At 36.4% G+C, this 20,248-nt stretch overlaps 1 protein-coding gene across 16 annotated transcripts in view; it reads right to left on the bottom strand.

Annotated features, from left to right (window-relative positions):
- The window catches only part of BAZ2B (bromodomain adjacent to zinc finger domain 2B), a 206,487-nt gene that overhangs the window by 131,143 nt on the left and 55,096 nt on the right, over positions 1-20,248 (bottom strand). The gene's annotated exons all lie outside the window — the stretch shown is intronic.

Genomic DNA, 20,248 nt, shown 5'->3' with positions numbered 1-20,248 from the left:
ATAAACCTACTAATTTGTTTCTAAACGCATTCGAGGCTAGTGATCAATATAAAAATCATTTTTAAACATTGTGACAGTAAGTTCATACTCAATTCAAATGTGACTTTTTTCAATCTCTACATTTACTCTAAAGAGAATGTAGTACTAAGTGTCATAACCCAAAGTTGCAGTGTTAAACAATCAAAAACACAATGAATTTTTCATTCTTTGTATGGATTTGGCAGAAGATTTGTTAATACTTGGAAATCTTTTTACTTCCAGGAAATAATTAAGTTTCCTGATTTGACAGTATGAAAGCAGAATATAAAAACTCACACTCTAGGCTACCATAATTTACTGTGTGAAACTATTGTGCTCTGTGTTAAAACAAAAAATAAGGCTTCCTTATAATCCTGTTTATACCAGACCTGGCTACGCACTGCAATATAGTTTGAATAAAATATGTTTGAAGTAAATTTAAAAAATGCAACTTAAAAATAAGTATAGTTTTCATTATCATTTAGTTATCAACAAAATCTCTCCTCTTTGCTTTTTTATTCTCTGAAAACTAAGAGGAAGTCATCAAAGAGATCAGAGTGTACTCTCATTGACTGATATAAGCCCTAAATTCCTCATTGAAATAACACTGTATTTTCACTGAAGTAGTAAGATTTAAATAGATGATTACATGAAGTATATCTTACATCAATCAGCCTTCAAGGTAAAAAGTTCTGATGAAGGCTGAGGTCCCACTACTAGAAAGCAGTTAGTAGATCTTATAGGGAAGATACTCAAGAGTCTCTACAAGTAAAGCCCACAAATAAAACTGTGAGGGAGGAGGGCAGGGAAGGACACAAAATTGGATAATATTTTCTTAGTCAGCCAATCTTAGTTTCTGTTTATCAAAGCCTAAACAGAAAATCTGTGAATTTGGTACTTTTTATCTAATCAGAATTCTAGACTGCAATTAGCACTAAAATTAAGTCAAAACAAAACAGAGTCTGCTACTAGAAACAAGGGAAATTACTCAAGTATCACTATTTTTAAGAGTATTGCTATGGTATCACAAAGATTATGTAAATTTTGAGTGGGGTGGCGTGGGTGGGCAATAGAATTCTCAAAGACCCAGCTAATTTCTCTAAAAAAATGAGCCTATATATAACATTAAGAACCATTATTTATTTTCACATGTGATTGCCTATAAAATTCCCAATTCTCACTAATCAATTCAGCTTCTGAAATCACATGTCCTTAATCGACTGCTTATTTATAAGCATACTGTGGTCAGTTTCATTTTCCTCTATATTAGTTTTCTTGATAAACAAAATAAACTGAACATTCAGTTTGTAGATTTTAGAATCATTTTAACTTATATTTTACAAAATAATAATTCTTAAATTATATTTGTCAATTGTATATATGTATTAATAGCAGTGATTTAATACAAAAAGTTTTGTGAGGTAAACTCAAAACTATACAATATATTATAAAAACTCAGAACAGATTGAAATTATAAAGGATCAGAAACGGATAGAAATATTTCTACAACAGAAGTTAATTGTTAGCAGGCATTCTTAGATGGATAGTCAGAACATTTTCTTACTGTGAAGAAATAAATGAGCAAGGATTACCTTGGCGTCTCATGAACCAAAAACATGAGTAATGTCTAAATGCAGTTGTCACTCTTCAGCAATAATTAAGAATCAATTTTACACAATTTGATAATAAAAAGGTTCTTTTTTAAAAAATGTATTTAGTTTTTAATTGAATGTTAACTGCTTTACAGAATTGTGCTGGTTTCTGTCAAACATCAACATGAATCATTCTTTTTCTAACTCTAAAAAGTGTGATAGCTAGAAAGAGCTGAATATAAGATTTCAACAAAATACATGCTTTACTCACTGTAGATTCAAATGGGAAAAAAAGTAGTTTGTACACAGAGTTATATCTATGCTTGACAAAATTACGAAGAGGCTACCTTACTCTATTTTCTTATTCCTTTTTAGAAAACTCCTGGTGAACATAACTGAAGCATAGAAAGTACTCACGTGACAATGCAATCTATAGGACCTATTTATTCCTTGTTGATAAGAAAAGGTTCACTTTTGTATATAGTGAACATCAGGCCCACATTATACTGATTATAGTGATACTATGCATTATTAAGAATTCACATCAAAGATTTTCTTTGCTATACATGGATAAAGTTATACCACTGAAAGGAAATAATTTACACTACATTTAATAATCTTTACTAAATTTTGCCTATATAGCAATATAGAAGTCAGTGATAAGAAAAAGTATATCTTTCTCATTAAATGGCTTTGCAATTCTATATATATTAATAATTTAAATACTATTTTTCCACACTTTTTATAAAAACAGCTACTAATTCCATGTAAAAACCTTTCAGAATTATTCTGATCTTTATTCAAAAGTTTCTAGTAATTCAGACATTTCATGAACATATTTAATTTCATATTAAGTACAGGTGCTATGCTTAGTACTTAGCATACAGGATAAATAAGACATAATCCCGAGCCTTAATGAACTCAATGATTTGAACATAATTTAGGTAGTGTAAGACTCTGGGCTCCAAAATCACTGCAGATGGTGACTGCAGCCATGAAATTAAAAGACGCTTACTCCTTGGAAGAAAAGTTATGACCAACCTAGATAGCATATTCAAAAGCAGAGACATTACTTTGCCAACAAAGTTCCGTCTAGTCAAGGCTATGGTTTTTACAGTGGTCATGTCTGGATGTGAGAGTTGGACTGTGAAGAAAGCTGAGCACTTAAGAATTGATGCTTTTGAACTGTGGTGTTGGAGAAGATGCTTGAGAGTCCCTTAGACTGCAAGGAGATCCAACCAGTCCATCCTAAAGGAGATCAGTCCTGTTCACTGGAAGGACTGATGCTAAAGCTGAAACTCCAATACTTTGGCCACCTCATGCAAAGAGTTGACTCATCGGAAAAGACCCTGATGCTGGGAGGGACTGGGGGCAGGAGGAGAAGGGGATGACAGAGGATGAGATGGCTGGATGGCATCACCGACTCAATGGACATGGGTTTGGGTGAACTCCGGGAGTTGGTGATGGACAGGGAGGCCTGGAATGCTGCAATTCATGGGGTCTCAAAGAGTCGGACACGACTGAGCGACTGAACTAAACTGAACTGAAGACTTTTTCACACCACAATGTATTAAACAAGTTAGTTAACATTATAATATTATGAACTGGTATTGTCACATACAGAAATCAGTAACAGATCCTAAATACCTAAAACAATGTCTTGTACAGACAAGATATATAATAGGTATCTGCTGAATGAATCGATTTATTACTCATTAATAACAGAAGGTGCACATGCATGGGACTAATTCCAAAGACTACGAAATTGTTTTGAATTTTCATTTAAACTTTCAAGGATCCTTCTTACTAGTTTCCTTTTGTCTTACACTTAGGCAACCTCAAGTCCTAACTTTTTAAAATTACCATTTGGCCTTTTATTTCTCCTTGATTTCATTTAGGCCACATGCTGGATTCTATCACACAAAATGCTACCACTCCAAGATCTTAAACTCTTACATTTCACTAACCATGGTTTCCGCATTTCCATTTCCATATTTCTCAGCATGCCTTTCGGTCGCCCTCAGTCTTCTACCACTTGACCCCATCTGTCTCCTTCCCTCTCAATTCCATCTCACCATCACTCCTCATTAACCTTGAAAGAAAATTCGCATACTTGTCTGTCTACTTCCTCCTCAGTTCTCAGAATCTTTAATACCTTGCAAAGTCTAAGTCTCCCTTCCATTTTGTCTGTAAAGGACCTTAAGTTTTCCTAACCACTAGATTTCAACAATCTCTGCTCTTCTCATTGTTAACCTGACTCTATAAATCTGGCATATGATTGCCTCTTCCTTATTAAAATCCATTTTCACCCTTAAGATCCAGGTCATGGAACTATTTTCATATTCTTATTAACTATATTTTTCAATAGTACTACTGTGTGCCTTATTGGATTTTCTTTTGTAAATATAAGTAAGATTCCTTAAGATTTTTGTCCAATTATCTCCTTCTTCCACTTTTATGCTTTCTTCCTCAGTCATTTCACGTACTTCCACTGTTTTAACTATCACTTCTATGCACATGAATTCTAAACTAGGATTTTAGACCTTGAGCAAAAACTGGATCTTGATCATCTCAATAATCTGCAATACTTGGCATAATATGAAATACAAGTACTTAATAAAGGTTTTCCATTATTATATTTTTGGACACATTATTTATATAGACCCTCCATGCTTATATAACATGCGCTTTGACTTCTTTTGCCTTTTATAATCTTAACTATCCTTTCATAATAATTTCAAGAAAATGTACTCCAAGAAGCATCCCTGAATTTCCCAGATAGATATGTTTTGGACGCTCTTTGAACAGTCATGATTATTCACAATCTTTTATCAGACCATCGCTTGGGTATAAGGTTATAAAGAAATGAGCCATTAATCATTTTTACTCTCTACAAAACACTGCAGAAAACAAACTGCTAACAGTTTCAGGGACAACACTTTATAATACTTGCTGTGGATAACTCTAAAAACGGTAGTTTTCAATTTTCTGTTTCTCTCTTCCTTTAAAAAGCTAGAATAACCAGGAGTCATTCTTTAAGTGATAAAAATATACCTCAGTTTTCCCCTCTGTTTCAATTATAAAAAGCATTCACAATGTTATTAAAAGCTCTTTGGGTACTTAGAAGCTGATTTAATAACATCTATGAGCGCCGAATTCTCCAAGCCAGGCTTCAGCAATACGTGAACCATGAACTTTCAGATGTTTAAGCTAGTTTTAGAAAAGGCAGAGAAACCAGAGATCAAATTGCCAACATCCGCTGGATCATCGAAAAAGCAAGAGAGTTCCAGAAAAACATCTATTTCTGCTTTATTGACTATGCCAAAGCCTTTTGACTGTGTGCATCACAAGAAACTGTGGAAAATTCTGAAAGAGATGGGAATACCAGACCACCTGACCTGCCTCTTGAGAATTCTGTATGCAGGTCAGGAAGCAACAGTTAGAAATGGACATGGAACAACAGACTGGTTCCAAATAGGAAAAGGAGTACGTCAAGGCTGTATATTGTCACCCTGCTTATTCAACTTATATGCAGAGTACATCATGAGAAACGCTGGGCTGGAAGAAGCACAAGCTGGAATCAAGACTGCCGGGAGACATATGAATAACCTTAGCTATGCAGATGACACCACCCTTATGGCAGAAAGTGAAGAGGAACTATAAAGCCTCTTGATGAAAGTGAAAGTGGAGAGTGAAAAAGCTGGCTTAAAGCTCAACATTCAGAAAACGAAGATCATGGCATCCGGTCCCATCACTTCATGGGAAATAGATGGGGAAACAGTGGAAACAGTGTCAGACTTTATTTTGGGGGGCTCAAAAATCACTGCAGATGGTGACTGCAGCCATGAAATTAAAAGACGCTTACTCCTTGGAAGAAAAGTTATGACCAACCTAGATAGCATATTCAAAAGCAGAGACATTACTTTGCCAACAAAGGTCCATCTAGTCAAGGCTATGGTTTTTCCAGTGGTCATGTATGGATGTGAGAGTAGGACTGTGAAGAAAGCTGAACGCCTAAGAATTGATGCTTTTGAACTGTGGTGTTGGAGAAGACACTTGAAAGTCCCTTGGACTGCAAGGAGATCCAACCAGTCCATTCTGAAGGAAATCAGCCCTGGGATTTCTTTGGAGGGAATGATACTGAAGCTGAAAGTCCAGTACTTTGGCCACCTCATGTGAAGAGTTGACTCATTGGAAAAGACTCTGATGCTGGGAGGGATTGGGGGCAGGAGGAGAAGGGGATGACAGAGGATGAGATGGTTGGATGGCATCACTGACTCGATGGATTTGAGTCTCAGTGAACTCTGGGAGTTGGTGATGGACAGGGAGGCCTGGCGTGCTGCGATTCATGGGCTCGCAAAGAGTCAGACAGGACTGAGCAACTGAACTGATGAGCGCCAAAGAATTGATGCTTTTGAACTGTGGTGTTGGAGAAGGCTCTTGAGAGTCCCTTGGACTGCAAGGAGATCCAACCAGTCCATTCTGAAGGAGATCAGCCCTGGGATTGCTTTGGAAGGAATGATGTTAAAGCTGAAACTCCAGTACTTTGGCCACCTCATGTGAAGAGTTGACTCATTGGAAAAGACTCTGATGCTGGGAGGGATTGGGGGCAGGAGGAGAAGGGGACGACAGAGGATGAGATGGCTGGATGGCATCACTGACTCGATGGATTTGAGTCTCAGTGAACTCCGGGAGTTGGTGATGGACAGGGAGGCCTGGCGTGCTGCGATTCATGGGCTCGCAAAGAGTCGGATGGGACTGAGCAACTGAACTGAACTGAACTGAACTGAAGGATGCTGTGGCTTTAATCTTCTTATACAGCTGGGGGTGCTGTTTAGATTACACCCTTGGTTTCACTGTCAGGTTTCATAACTCAGTTGGTAGAGTAGCTGCCTGCAATGCAGGAGACCCCTGTTCAATTCCTGGGTGGGGAAGATCTTCTGGAGAAGGGATAGGCTATCCACTCCAGTATTCTTGGGCTTCCCTTGTGGTTCAGCTGATAAAGAATACGCTGACACTGAGGAAGACCTGGGTTCTATCCCTTGGTTGGGAAGATCCTCTGGAGAAGGGAAAGCCTATCCACTCCAGTGTCCTGCCTGGAGAATTCCATGGACTGTATAGTCTATAGGGTCACAAAGATTCGGATGATTTTCACTTTCACTTTTTCATTGTCAGGACAATGTCCTTAACCTTCTCCAAACCCTCTTGAAACATCATGCGATTGACTGTTCACAAGATTTCTAATCATAGACTGGAGAAGGCTAAGTGAACTCTGCAACTACATTTTTTAAAAAGCATATTCTGTAGTAATAAAAAAAAAAACAGAGCATCTTCCTATAGGAAAGAAAATTCAACACAAGTCAAACTGACTCTATTAAGTTTAAGAGTGCAAAATAAAATTATTTGAATATTAGAATGCTTTACTTTTGGAGAAGTGATTTTTCAATATTAATAAACCTATAATCAGAAGATCCTCTGAAATAAAAACCTGGCATGATTAACTCTCAAATTTTGCTCAGAGAGCACAATTGAAAACTGATAAATTACATCATAAAATGAAAATAGTTTTAGAAAACCATAATTATTCTTTTTTACAGATATTAACATTCAAGCATAGTTTCAATATTATGAATGCAACTTTTTTTTGTTTCCATTTTAACTGATAAGTAAAAATGTAAGCTTACTGCATAATGAGAATACATCTCTAATGCCTAAATTATTTACATTATAATAAACTGACTAGTTTTTAGCACAGCCTTACAGATTTTACTAGCCAATCTATCTATAAGTGATTAAAGCAGTTACAGAAATGCCAGTGTCTCAGGAACAGTGCATCTTAACTCCGAGTGCCTTTATTAATATCAAATGAACTTTCATAACAATATAATAAGGCCTTTTCCTCCCACAGGAACAAAATTACATAAATACCATACTAATGTCTTGAACCTATACTATGAGTGGACAAAATCTCCTACCAATCAGGAAATGTCTAGATAACAAATTAAAACAAAATGAGTATAAGGAATAAGTATGCTTAAAGCATCTAATCTTTTTTTGTAAAAATCAAGGAGACCATTTATTATGATAGAATTCCACATATGCTGCTTTTTGTGTGCTACAAATGTCTTTGTTATTGCTACACAAACTTGTTGCAACATCTATTCTCTTATCTCTAGTTCTTTAAACTGTTAGCACATTTTACAGCATTGCTAAATCAGTGTCTAGTACGCAACCTTCAAAATATGTTTAATTGTCAAAAATGGTAGCACAAATAAAGGTTACAAGAGTAATTAAACACTAGTAATAACTGAATTCAATAAAGTGAAATTATTGTAAATTAAAGAAATATTCAAATTATTTGCCCATATATTAAAATTACTAAACATATTAATGCTTAAATATTCTGAAACTCACAATGTACAAATTCTGCTAACTTGAACTTTGATTAAAGAACAAATAGAAAGAATTTTATAGTTAATGGTAACAAGACATTCCCCCACCAATAACTTTCATTTTATTCCTTTATTCTTACAACTTTTTCAGTAGTTAACCTTTATATTTTAACATTTAAAAAGCATGGTATGGAAGTAAAGTCTTTCTTTTTATTTTTAAATATGTGTTTTGAGATTGTTTTAGACTCACAAGAGTTGTATAAAATATCACAGGGTCCCAATCTCCCCTTATGTTAACATTTTATATGATAAAAACTAGTTTTCAAAGCCAAGAAATTAACCCTGATTAATTAATTAATTTACTCAGATCTCAGTTTTTCCAGTAGTGTCCTTTTCTGTGCTAAAATCCAATCCAGGATCTCATGTTGCATTTAGTTACTGTGTCTCCTTAATTTTCTCTAATTTGTGACAGTTTCTCAGTCTTGTCTTTCATGACCTTGATACATTAGAGTACTAGTCAGGTACTTTGTAGATGGATCTCAGTGTGGGTTTGTCTGATGTTTTCTCATGATTAGAAGAGGTTAAACATGATTGGGAAGAGTACCCAATGTTTCCTTCTCATTGGGTCCATGATGTTGCTATGTGGTACTGGTGACATTAACTTTGACTACTTGGTTAAGTTGGTATCTGCCAGGATTCAATATAAAGTTACTAATTTCCTTTCAAACAGTCTTTTTATTAGAAAAAAAAAATCATTAAAAGTCTAGGTAGCCTTGGGAACAAAAGCTACTACTTTATATAACACTGAACCTGGTGAACAAGCTTTTGATTCAGTTCACTCAATGATGTATCAGTCCCCGGGCAAATAACTATTCTTAAAAGACAGGAGTAGCTGCTCCTCTGGAAAAAAAGTATTTTTTTTTAGATCTAATGAAAGAATTTAAAGTTCACAAATTAAAACACTAAAATTACACTATATTTATATATTCCTATATTCAAATATAGATGTACTTTATTTTTATAATAAATTATAAAAAATGTGAAAACAAGCTTAATTCTAAAATCTTATTTTACTTATGCATCAATAAATAAGTCAGTTTTCCCATAATAAACAAAAATTACTAAAAGCAGCCTTGAAAAACACATTTCTTTCATTGCTACATTAATGAAAAATAGCAATTTCATTGCTACATGTCTTTAAACTCCTGTCTCTAGTCCTTTAAACTAGAAGTATATTTTACAGCATTGCAAAATCAGCTTCTAGTATACAACCAGCAAAGTACAGCTAATCATCAAAAAAGTAGTGCATTCAATAGAGGTCATATATTAATTTGCTACAGCAGCCATAACAAAGTGCCCACAAACTGAGTGGCTTAGAACAACAGATATTTATTGTCTCAGTTCTGGAGGCTACAAAATTCCAAAAGCAAGGTGTGCGCAAGGCCATGCCCTGAAGATGCTAATGAAGAATATGTTTCATTATTCTCTAACTTTGGAAACCTCAGGCATATTTCCTATGTCTCCAGATGGGCTTCTTTCTGTACACATCTATGTCTAACCTTCCCCGTTAATAAAGACACCAGTGATTTTGGTTTAGGGCACTGATGCACTTGAAACTAAGGTGGAGTTAATATTTTGAAAACAAGGTGATTGTTCTGCTGGCTTAATGAACACTTGACTGTTACTCTTTTGCACTGAATTTTGCATATTTCTGGGAAGACCTGAATTTGTCCCAGAATATTCCATAGTTCGTGAGAAAAACAGTTGTCTGTAGTATTGATGTAAGGGCACTTTCTCATATGATCATGGTTTAAAGGACTATCTTGGTTAAATATATATAGGTTAGATGTGTACATGCTCATATCATCAGCACACATTAAATAATTTTATACATAGTTTCCAGGGGTGGGTTAAGAGTAGCTTGTGAAGCAACTGGAAGTGAATGGTGACACAGAGACTATCCAAGGAAGACTTGGTGGTAAGGGTCTCTCATAAAGAGAGCAAGGGAGACAGACTGTGTAACAGTTACTGTTACAGATTCATGGCATGGAAAAATATTCTCCAGAATTATGAATTAATTAACAGCCTACAATTCTTTTTTTTTCATACTTATGAACTATATAATGAAGGACTGCAATGCATTTTGCCTAGCTTTCATTTCTTTAAAATTGCTGCTTTCTAAAATTCTCTTGTTTTCACATTTTGTTGGGGAACCCAACTACTGATCAATAGCGTTTCACTCAAGAAATAGCAATAGTTGGACATTTCTGAATTTTTCAATATTGCTTTTTTTCTTGTTATATTTATACTTGATTTTGAAAGATTGCTTATTATGCTTGTGTCACTGCAAGCAGTCAGGACCCAGTCATTGTGTAACACATAATGATACTAATTGTACAACAAAGCCTGAGTTTTTGACAACTGTAAACCCCTAGAGTTATACGTCTCCCTCCTAATGCATTCATCTATACCATGGCCTTTTCTCTTCACGCTCAGCGGATTCATAAGGTTATTTGCCTTTAGTGATTTTACTTTCTTACAGTATGAAATGATGAAGGTTGATAAAAGGAGAGATTACATTAAAAAATAATAATAATAGTAAGCCAGAAAGAAAAACACCAAACAGTATACTAACGCATATATATGGAATTTAGAAAGATGGTAACGACAACCCTGTATGTGAGACAGCAAAAGAGACACAGATGTATAGAACAGTCTTTTGGACTCTGTGGGAGAGGGTGGGGGGGGATGATTTGGGAGAATGGCATTAAAACATGTATAATATCATATAAGAAATGAATCGCCAGGTTTGATGCAGGATACAGGAAGCTTGGGGATGGTGCACTGGGATGACCCAGAGGGATGGTATGGGGAGGGAAGTGGGAGGGGGCTTCAGGATGGGGAACACGTGTACACCCGTGGCGGATGCATGTTGATGTATGGCAAAACCAATACAATATTGTAAAGTAAAAAAAAAAAAAAAATAATAATAATAAAAAGAAAAAAAATTCAATTGTATGTTGTATTGGGAATATAGTCAATATTTTCTAACAACTTTAAATAGAATATAACCTATATAAATTTTGATCATTATTTTGTACACATGAAACTAATATTGTGAATAAAGTATACCTCAATTAAAATAATAATAATAATAAAGAATGGGAAAGCAAAGCTAAAAGAAACAGCAGCTCTAATTTATTTCTCTGTGAGAGCCTCAGGTCTCCTTAAGTGTTTTCCTTAAGTGTTTAAAATGAAGAGGTATGGTAGATGCTGTTACACATATGCACAGTTCCCAAAGACCCCAGTAGGGTAAAGACCAAAAGGAAGCAAAACTAAAAGAAGATAAAACAGGAGAGCTGGGTTCAATTTCTGGTTGGGGAAGATCTCCTGGAGAAGGGAATAGCAACCCACTCCAGTATTCTTGCCTAGAGAATCCCATGGACAGAGAGAGCCTGGTGGGCTACAGTCCATGGGGTCACAAAGAGTTGGACACGACTGAGCGACTTTCACTCACTCACTTAAGGACCCAATTTCCAAAGATGTCACATGCTGAAGAACAGGGGATTAGGATTCCAATATATCTTTTTTTGAGAGGAAAGAAACAATTATATCCATAACCTTGGGTTCATTTTTAAAATTACTTAATTGATTGGAAAGTATGGCCTTTCTTTACTAATTTACTGCTAAAATTCTAATTAAAACTCCAAGTTCTATCCATAAAAGTGATGTAAAATATATTTCAAAAATACCTGGTGCCTTGTGATCAAACCCTTCATTAAATAAATCTACTGAGAGGGGAAAAAAAAAGCTAGATAGTGAACATTCCAGGGTCTTTATTTGTGACTTACAGATGTCTAGAATATAGACAACTAAAAAAGAAAATTGTTATAATAGTTCATATAAGTACTCAGAGACTGAAATGAAAATCTGGCTTAATCCCCAAACCCTCAAGAACAGGCCTATCTCATTCTCTTGACAGTTCTCTACTGACAGTAAACATAAGTTCCATCTTTTAAATAAGAATTTTTAATTAACAACTTTATTTATTCAATGCCTCTTCAGTAAGGTCAACTCATCTTTTAGATTCTTTACCCTGAGGCTTATAATGCCCATCTCCAACTAAAATCTGCAGTTATTTGGTATCATCAGAGTAGAGCATGCTGCTGCTGCTGCTGAGTCGCTCAGCTGTGTCTGACTGTTTGCAACCCCATGGACTGTAGCCCACCAGGCTCCTCTGTCCATGGGGATTCTGCAGGCAAGAATACTGGAGTGAGTTGCCATTTCTTTCTCCAGGGGATCTTCCTGATCTGAGTAGAGCATAATATAGCCTAGAAAACATTAGAGTAAATTTATCATGTAATTTACAAATCCTATTTCTGCAATTTCATCTCTCCTTCCCTCTCTTTCTTCAACAATTGTTTCTTAAGCACATATTTTGTGCCTGGCACTGACTGGATGCACACTGACAAAAGAACACTGTGTGGTCCCTGCCCTTTAAAGGTAGAAGGGACAAACAAGTAAATCAACACCAAATCTAGGATTATAAATTACGAAGAGTACTCTGAAGGAAATTAGGTGTAAAAACAGATAACAGAAATTACCCAGACACTATGAATTAATTAATGTTTCAGGATATTTAACCTGAGACAAAGCCATGAGAATCAGCTTATGTAATTCCTCTAAGACAAAGAGAACACGTTTGAGACCTTGTACAGTTCTTCTAAGACAAAGGGAGAACATGTTTGAGACTTTAAGTTGGGATTAGATGGTGGAGAATGTATCAGTTATTAACAAATTGAAAAGTACAAAACAATCAACTCAAAATGCCTAAGTGAAAAGGTAAATGTATTAATTCACAAACATAAAAGCATTTGGAAGATGCTTTAGATAAAGAAGACTGGTTGAAAGTTTACTAGGATTTAATTCCTCTTTCCTCTCTTGGCTCTATTTACTCAGATAGGCCCTTCCTTTTAGGTTTATGGGACAAAAAGTTATACTTCCTCACAAGTACCAATAAAAATCCTACAGTGGAATTTCTTTCCCTTTGATTAGTCTCACTTGCCTTGCTTAACCAATCACTTAACCATCATTATATGGGAAATATGATGTTTGGATTAGCTAGATTGTGTCACATATGCCATCCCAGGAGTCTAATTTTTTTGAAAAAGAAAGTGATTCATTTTGGGGGTGATAACTTCAGGTAATGAGGGAGTAATAGTAAAGTGGTCACATAAATCATCCACAGAAAATGATTACAAAAATTTGATTGAAAACAACAAAAATAAGATACTGAAAAGCAGAGAAAAGCTAGGAGAAATTTTAATCTGGAAAAAATGGTAAAAAGAAAGGGTAAGAAGTATGACTTTGTGGCTTTCTGATCCCATAATGCTGTCTAAACTTCACAGCTTTAACTACAGAAAACAGTGGAAAATGAAACAACAGGCTTGTCAACTAAAGGTGCCAGAGGTCAGACTCCAGGCTAAGAAAACATCGGGAAATCAGGAAATTTAAAGGGGAAATCCTGGCAATGATCAAACCACAGAAAGAATGAGACTCAAATTCAGAACTTAAACTTTCCAAATGTCTAACTACAAGTACTGTGTACCAGGCACCACAAAATAGCAAGCAGAAGATGTAGAGAAAGAAGCTCCACACAGCAGATATGTTCAGTTTGATGTATTTCTTAATTGAGTGCATACCTTCACCATGATTAGCTTAGACAGCAGAAAGCCTGAGGTGTCAGAGAGCAGAGTCCAAAGCTGGCAGAGCAGCTGGATATCACGGGCTAATTTTACAAGCAAGGAAACCACAAAGAGAAAGAGATGTATCTCTGCCAAGTACATGGCTGACCCAACAATTCTCACAGGCACAGAAGAGACCCACCAGGGCCAGTCTGAAAAAGTGGCATGGGAAGCCAAAACACAGAGCACAGATTATCATTAGTACGTTTTTTAACCACAATAAAACTAAAATGGACATCACTTTAAAACTGTAAATGTCAAATTACTGACTTTTAAACATCAGTGAAAGAAGAATTCACTTAGGAAAATAGAAAATAATTTCACTAGAATGATAATGAAATGAAAATATATCAAAATTTGAGGGATGCAGCTATAGTTGGAAAGGGAAAGTTTTAGCATTAAGTGCATATATGAGAAAATGAGAAAAGTCTAACATAAATAATCTAAGTTTTCCCTTTAAGAAATTAGAAGAAAAAAGGAGGAAATCACACACATGTGAAAACAAGGAAATAATAAAGGTAAAAAATCAATGAAACATAAAAAATAATATTGAAAAAAAAATCAATGAAACCAAAATCTAGTGTCAAAATGGTTGATAAAGTTGATAAAGCTCTAAAGGAAAAAAGGCACAAATCATTAGTATCAATAATAAAAGAGAAGATATCACTACAAATTCTACAGAGTCAAGGATAAGGTACTATTTGGAACAACTCTGCACTTATAATACAACTTAGATGATATGGGCAAAATGTGAAAGACATCAACTACCGAAGGTCACCCACAAAGAAAATGGTAAATCTGAATAGTTTTATACTTCTATTTTTAAAGGTGAACTCCTAGAAATTCCCTGGTGGTCCAGGAGTTAGGGCTCTATGCTCTCACTGCTGAGGGTCAGGGTTCAACTCTTGGTTGAACCAAAAAAAAAAAATCCACAAGTTGTACAGTTCGGCCAAAAAAAAAGTTGAACTCCTGATTTAATATCTTCCGATAACAACACTGGGCTTTCCAGGTAGCTCAGTGGTAAAGAATATACCTGCAAATGCAGGAGATGCAGGAGACAGGTTCAATCCTCAGGGTGGGAAGATTCCCTAGAAGAGAACATGGCAACCCATTCTCATATTCTTGCCTGGAAAAATCACATGGACAGAGGGGTCTGGCGGGCTACAGTCCATGGAGTTGCAAAGAGTCCTACGTGACTGACCAACCGAGCACACACACTCAACATTAAACCAAACAAAAAATATCAATCTTCCAAGCCTAGATGACTTCAGAGTGGATTTTACCAAACTTTTAGGGAAGAAACGCTATCAGTTTGATACAAATTCTTCCCTAAAAAAGGTTTTCAAGAAGCAAAGACTGGTCAATTGTGTCAATTCTTCCCAAGGGTTTAGTGAGATGAGGACAGAAAAATGGCATTGCTGTGGATTGACATACACATAAAAGATGAGGAAAAGGGGAAAGCACATACAGCTATATATTTTGAGAAGTTTGGTTATAAAGGGAGGCAGAAAAGAGAGTCACAGCCAGAAGAGTGTTTGGGTGAAAGAAGGAAGAGTTTTTGATATGTATTTCTTTTTACGACAGGAGATACCAAGTGCAGACTTTTATACTAATGGATATGATAATAAATAGAGATAAATTAATGATACTGTATAGGAGGATTGGCATCCTTGAAAAGTCTTTCTGTAATTTTTATAAAGGAATTGGTAAGTATTTATTATTGTGGCAGTTAAGAGCCAACGTACAGATACCAAGAGGAGAAGGGGGGTGGGATGAATTGAGAGACTGGGATTGACATATATACACGGCTATGCATGAAACAGGTAAGGAATGAGAACGTACTGTACAGCACACAGACTGCACTCTTCTCCCAGTTATCCAAGTAATGCCAGGGCTTCACTCTCCCCTGCTCAAACACTACTTTGCCCAAATCCAGTCATTATATCCCGTAACAATCTGCTTACAGTTTATCTCTGGAATCTTGTTTCTTTCTCTAACTCCAATAATTCCGGGATCTTCCCACCCCAGGAATCGAACCTGGGTCTCCCACATTGCAGGCAGACACTTTACCCTCTGAGCCACCAGGGAAGCCCCTTATTATTTCTCACTCAGATAAATTAAGCACTTTCTAATGATCTTTGCCTCAGACCATCCTGATGCTCTATATGCTGCTAGAGCTATCATTTTCAAAGCATTAAAATTCTTCTACTTAATCAACTATGAATAAAAATAAAGGTTATAGTTTACTAGGCCCCTACTCTAAGATCTCATCTATCCTTATAAAATGGATAGCATATTTATTTTTTATTTGAGGTAACTGAAGTTTAGGAATGGGTGAGTAATTTATCCAAATTCACATAGCTAATAAGTGGATAAGCCAAGACTCAATTTCAGGGCCTTTCAATCGCAAAGTCTTTGCTTTTAGTCAATATATTCTTCTGTCTAAACTCTTAAGCATGGTGTGTGAAGTTCTAAATAATCTGACCTTAACCTACTCCCCAGCTTGACCTCCTGTCCCTCTGTTCCACTTAACCATAGCAGATAGTGGCTATCTGTTCTCTCCCTATTCCTTACTAATGCCCTCTGTTTTCTTCAGGATGGCAATATGCTCAGCTAAGAACTAATTTTCCTAGTCTTCTGGGAAGCTGAGATTACCATTCATATAATTCTGACAAAAGAGATGTTAAGTGGAAATCTCTGGATGGGTTTTGGGGAAAGCTCTTTAAAAGAAGTTGAAGTAATCAGACATATAACTTTTCCCCTCTTCTACTCCATCCTCTTCCTTCCTGGAAAACAGTACCGTAGGTGGATCAGCCTTCTAACAGCCATGATACAGACATTGAGCATGAAACTCCCATAGGTCAGAGGAGAGGATATATTTAATAAAATTAGGAGCAGGTCTGTGATGGTACTGCCCACCTCATAACTATTACCTAAAGACTAGTATATTTATTTGACCTGTGTTCCTGCTCATAGTTAATTGCTGTTAAGAAGAGATAAGAAAGCCTTCTTCAGCGATCAATGCAAAGAAATAGAGGAAAACAACAGAATGGGAATGACTAGAGATCTCTTCAAGAAAATCAGAGATACCAAAGGAACATTTCATGCAAAGATGGACTCGATAAAGGACAGAAATGGTATGGACCTAAAAGAAGCAGAAGATATTAAGAAGAGATGGCAAGAATACACAGAAGAACTGTACAAAAAAGAGCTTCACGACCCAGATAATCACGATGGTGTGATCACTGACCTAGAGCCAGACATCCTGGAATATGAAGTCAAGTGGGCCTTAGAAAGTATCACTACGAACAAAGCTGGTGGAGGTGATAGAATTCCAGTTGAGCTATTCCAAATTCTGAAAGATGATGCTGTGAAAGTGCTGCACTCAATATGCCAGCAAATTTGGAAAACTCAGCAGTGGCCACAGGACTGGAAAAGGTCAGTTTTCATTCCAATCCCAAAGAAAGGCAATGCCAAAGAATGCTCAAACTACCACACAATTGCACTCATCTCACACGCTAGTAAAGTAATGCTCAAAATTCTCCAAGCCAGGCTTCAAAATATGTGAACTGTGAACTTCCTGATGTTCAAGTTGGTTTTAGAAAAGGCAGAGGAACCAGAGATCAAATTGCCAACATCTGCTGGATCATTGACAAAGCAAGAGAGTTCCAGAAAAGCATCTATTTCTGCTTTATTGACTATGCCAAAGCCTTTGCCTGTGTGGATCACAATAAACTGTGGAAAATTCTGAAAGAGATGGGAATACCAGACCACCTGATCTGCCTCTTGAGAAATCTGTATGCAGGTCAAGAAGCAACAGTTAGAACTGGACATGGAACAACAGACTGGTTCCAAATAGGAAAAGGAGTACATCAAGGCTGTATACTGTCACCCTCCTTATTTAACTTATATGCAGAGTACATCAAGAGAAACGCTGGACTGGAAGAAACACAAGCTGGAATCAAGATTGCCAGGAGAAATACCAATAATCTCAGATATGCAGATGACACCACCCTTATGGCAGAAAGTGAAGAGGAACTAAAAAGCCTCTTGATGAAAGTGAAAGTGGAGAGTGAAAAAGTTGGCTTAAAGCTCAACATTCAGAAAACGAAGATCATGGCATCTGGTCCCATCACTTCATGGGAAATAGATGGGGAAACAGTGGAAACAGTGTCAGACTTTATTTTTCTGGGCTCCAAAATCACTGCACATGGTGACTGTAGCCATGAAATTAAAAGACACTTACTCCTTGGAAGGAAAGTTATGACCAACCTAGATAGCATATTCAAAAGCAGAGACATTACTTTGCCAACAAAGGTTCGTCTAGTCAAGGCTATGCTTTTTCCTGTGGTCATGTATGGATGTGAGAGTTGGACTGTAAAGAAAGCTGAGTACCAAAGAATTGATGCTTTTGAACTGTGGTGTTGGAGAAGGCTCTTGAGAGTCCCTTGGACTGCAAGGAGATCCAACCAGTCCATTCTGAAGGAGATTAGCCCTGGGATTTCTTTGGAAGGAATGATGCTGAAGCTGAAACTGCAGTACTTTGGCCACCTCATGTGAAGAGTTGACTCATTGGAAAGACTCTGATGCTGGGAGGGATTGGGGGCAAGAGGAGAAGGGGACGAAAGAGGATGAGATGGCTGGATGGCATCACCGACTCGATGGATGTGAGTCTCAGTGAACTCCGGGAGTTGGTGATGGATAGGGAAGCCTGGCGTGCTGCGATTCACGGGGTCTCAAAGAGTCGGACACGACTGAGCGACTGATCTGATCTGATCTGATGTTAATCATTGTTAACATTACTATTCACTGACACATACCCTACACTGAGGCCTTACTGATCAATTTGCAGTTTCCTCACTATACCATGATTTGGCACACTTCTAAAGAGGTAGGCCTGCAATTCAGATACATGTGTAACTCAGTCACTAACTTTAAAAGCAGGCATACTCCAGCTTTAACGCGTGAAGTTTAAACAGCTTCGTGTTTTATATATTCAATATTTTACAAGTCTTTGTTTGAAGAGTTCTAACTCAAAAAATGGATTGAAATCCACTGATCTATAGCATAGTTTAATCACTGAAATATAACTTCTGATATGACCAATAAGACCCCTATATGCAGATAGCCTTAGATTAATCAATCTTTGTTGCAGTGTAATTTTCTATCCAAGTTACTGCAATAAAATTAAAGGTGTGTTGTGAGAGACAGTCCTTCATGGTCCCTGCATGTTGTTGCTGGGCATGCCAAGAATGTAAGGTCTTGACCACTGTTTAAAACTGGACAGTTTCTCAGGACTGCAGTAAGCAATCTTGATGGATGAGGTGACATTTCCTTCCAGACAAAGAGTGTGTGTGCTTTTATTTACGACAAAAGCAGCAGGTTGCTAAACTAACCATTCCTTAGCTGTGACACAAATCCACTAAATGTGTAAAATTCAACTAAGTCTCTCAGTGTTGCCCTGTGGGACTTGGGATACCTGGGGAATCAACGCCAACGTGACTATTTGCTATGCCATAGTCATAAGATCTCTGACCAAGGAGTCTCAAGTCTTCTGCCAGCATCATAATAGTAATAGGCTAACTTATAGGTATGTATAATCCCAGACCCTGACAAGATGTTGATTTAAAAGAAATTAGTTGATTATTCAAACTTTGAAAGCAGGTTAAAATTAAATTCTTTGTAACTAACAGGAATTCCTATAGACATATCATTAATGAAGATGACAGAGAAAAGCCAATTAAAATAACCATTTAAAACAACAATGTCCTCAAAGGGACCATTAAAGAACTGGTGAGGTATTGATATTTTAAAAATGAAAATTCTGTTTTGTTGTCTCTATACATCAAGAAAATGGAGGAAATTCAAATTGTTTAAGATAAAGAAGGCAGGTCCATTATCACTTTATACTTTTACTTTTAAAAGGAGAGAATTATCAGACACTGAATAGGCCAAAAATAACAAACAGATAAGAGAAGACAGGAAAATTTGATAAACTGAATTAGGTAGGACAACCGAGCATTTTCCATACATTATAAGGCTCTACTTTACACATAAACCACAACACTGTGAAAGTTAAAAATAGAAAAAAAATTTTTTCTTAGAAAGTGAAAAAAACTCCTGCCATAGGTACTAAAATTATACTGTGTTGATTAATAAGTGATATATCCCAGAATAAACACAGAAATAAATTACAGTTTCTTTCAATGAGAGCATCTGCACATAAAAACTACTGGCAAATAAATGATAAATTTCCTCATCCTTTATAGATGAGGAAATTTCTAATGTTATTCAATAACTAAGCATACTCTGCCTTTCTGCAACTCCCAACTACCATTACCAAAAACCAGCATTCAATGTGTGACTACTCAGAATTGTAAGCAATTCAAATGCCACTAATTCAGAAAGCTACATGAGAAATAGCTAATAGCAAAGTGTCCAGAAAACTCAAGCTCTGCACTCAAGGACTGAAAATTTCAACACTGAAAAAAGGACATTTCCC

The sequence above is a fragment of the Bos indicus genome, chromosome 2 (genome assembly GCF_029378745.1).
Source record: "Bos indicus isolate NIAB-ARS_2022 breed Sahiwal x Tharparkar chromosome 2, NIAB-ARS_B.indTharparkar_mat_pri_1.0, whole genome shotgun sequence".
Taxonomy (NCBI): domain Eukaryota; kingdom Metazoa; phylum Chordata; class Mammalia; order Artiodactyla; family Bovidae; genus Bos; species Bos indicus.
This window is presented reverse-complemented; position numbering and strand designations above follow the sequence as displayed.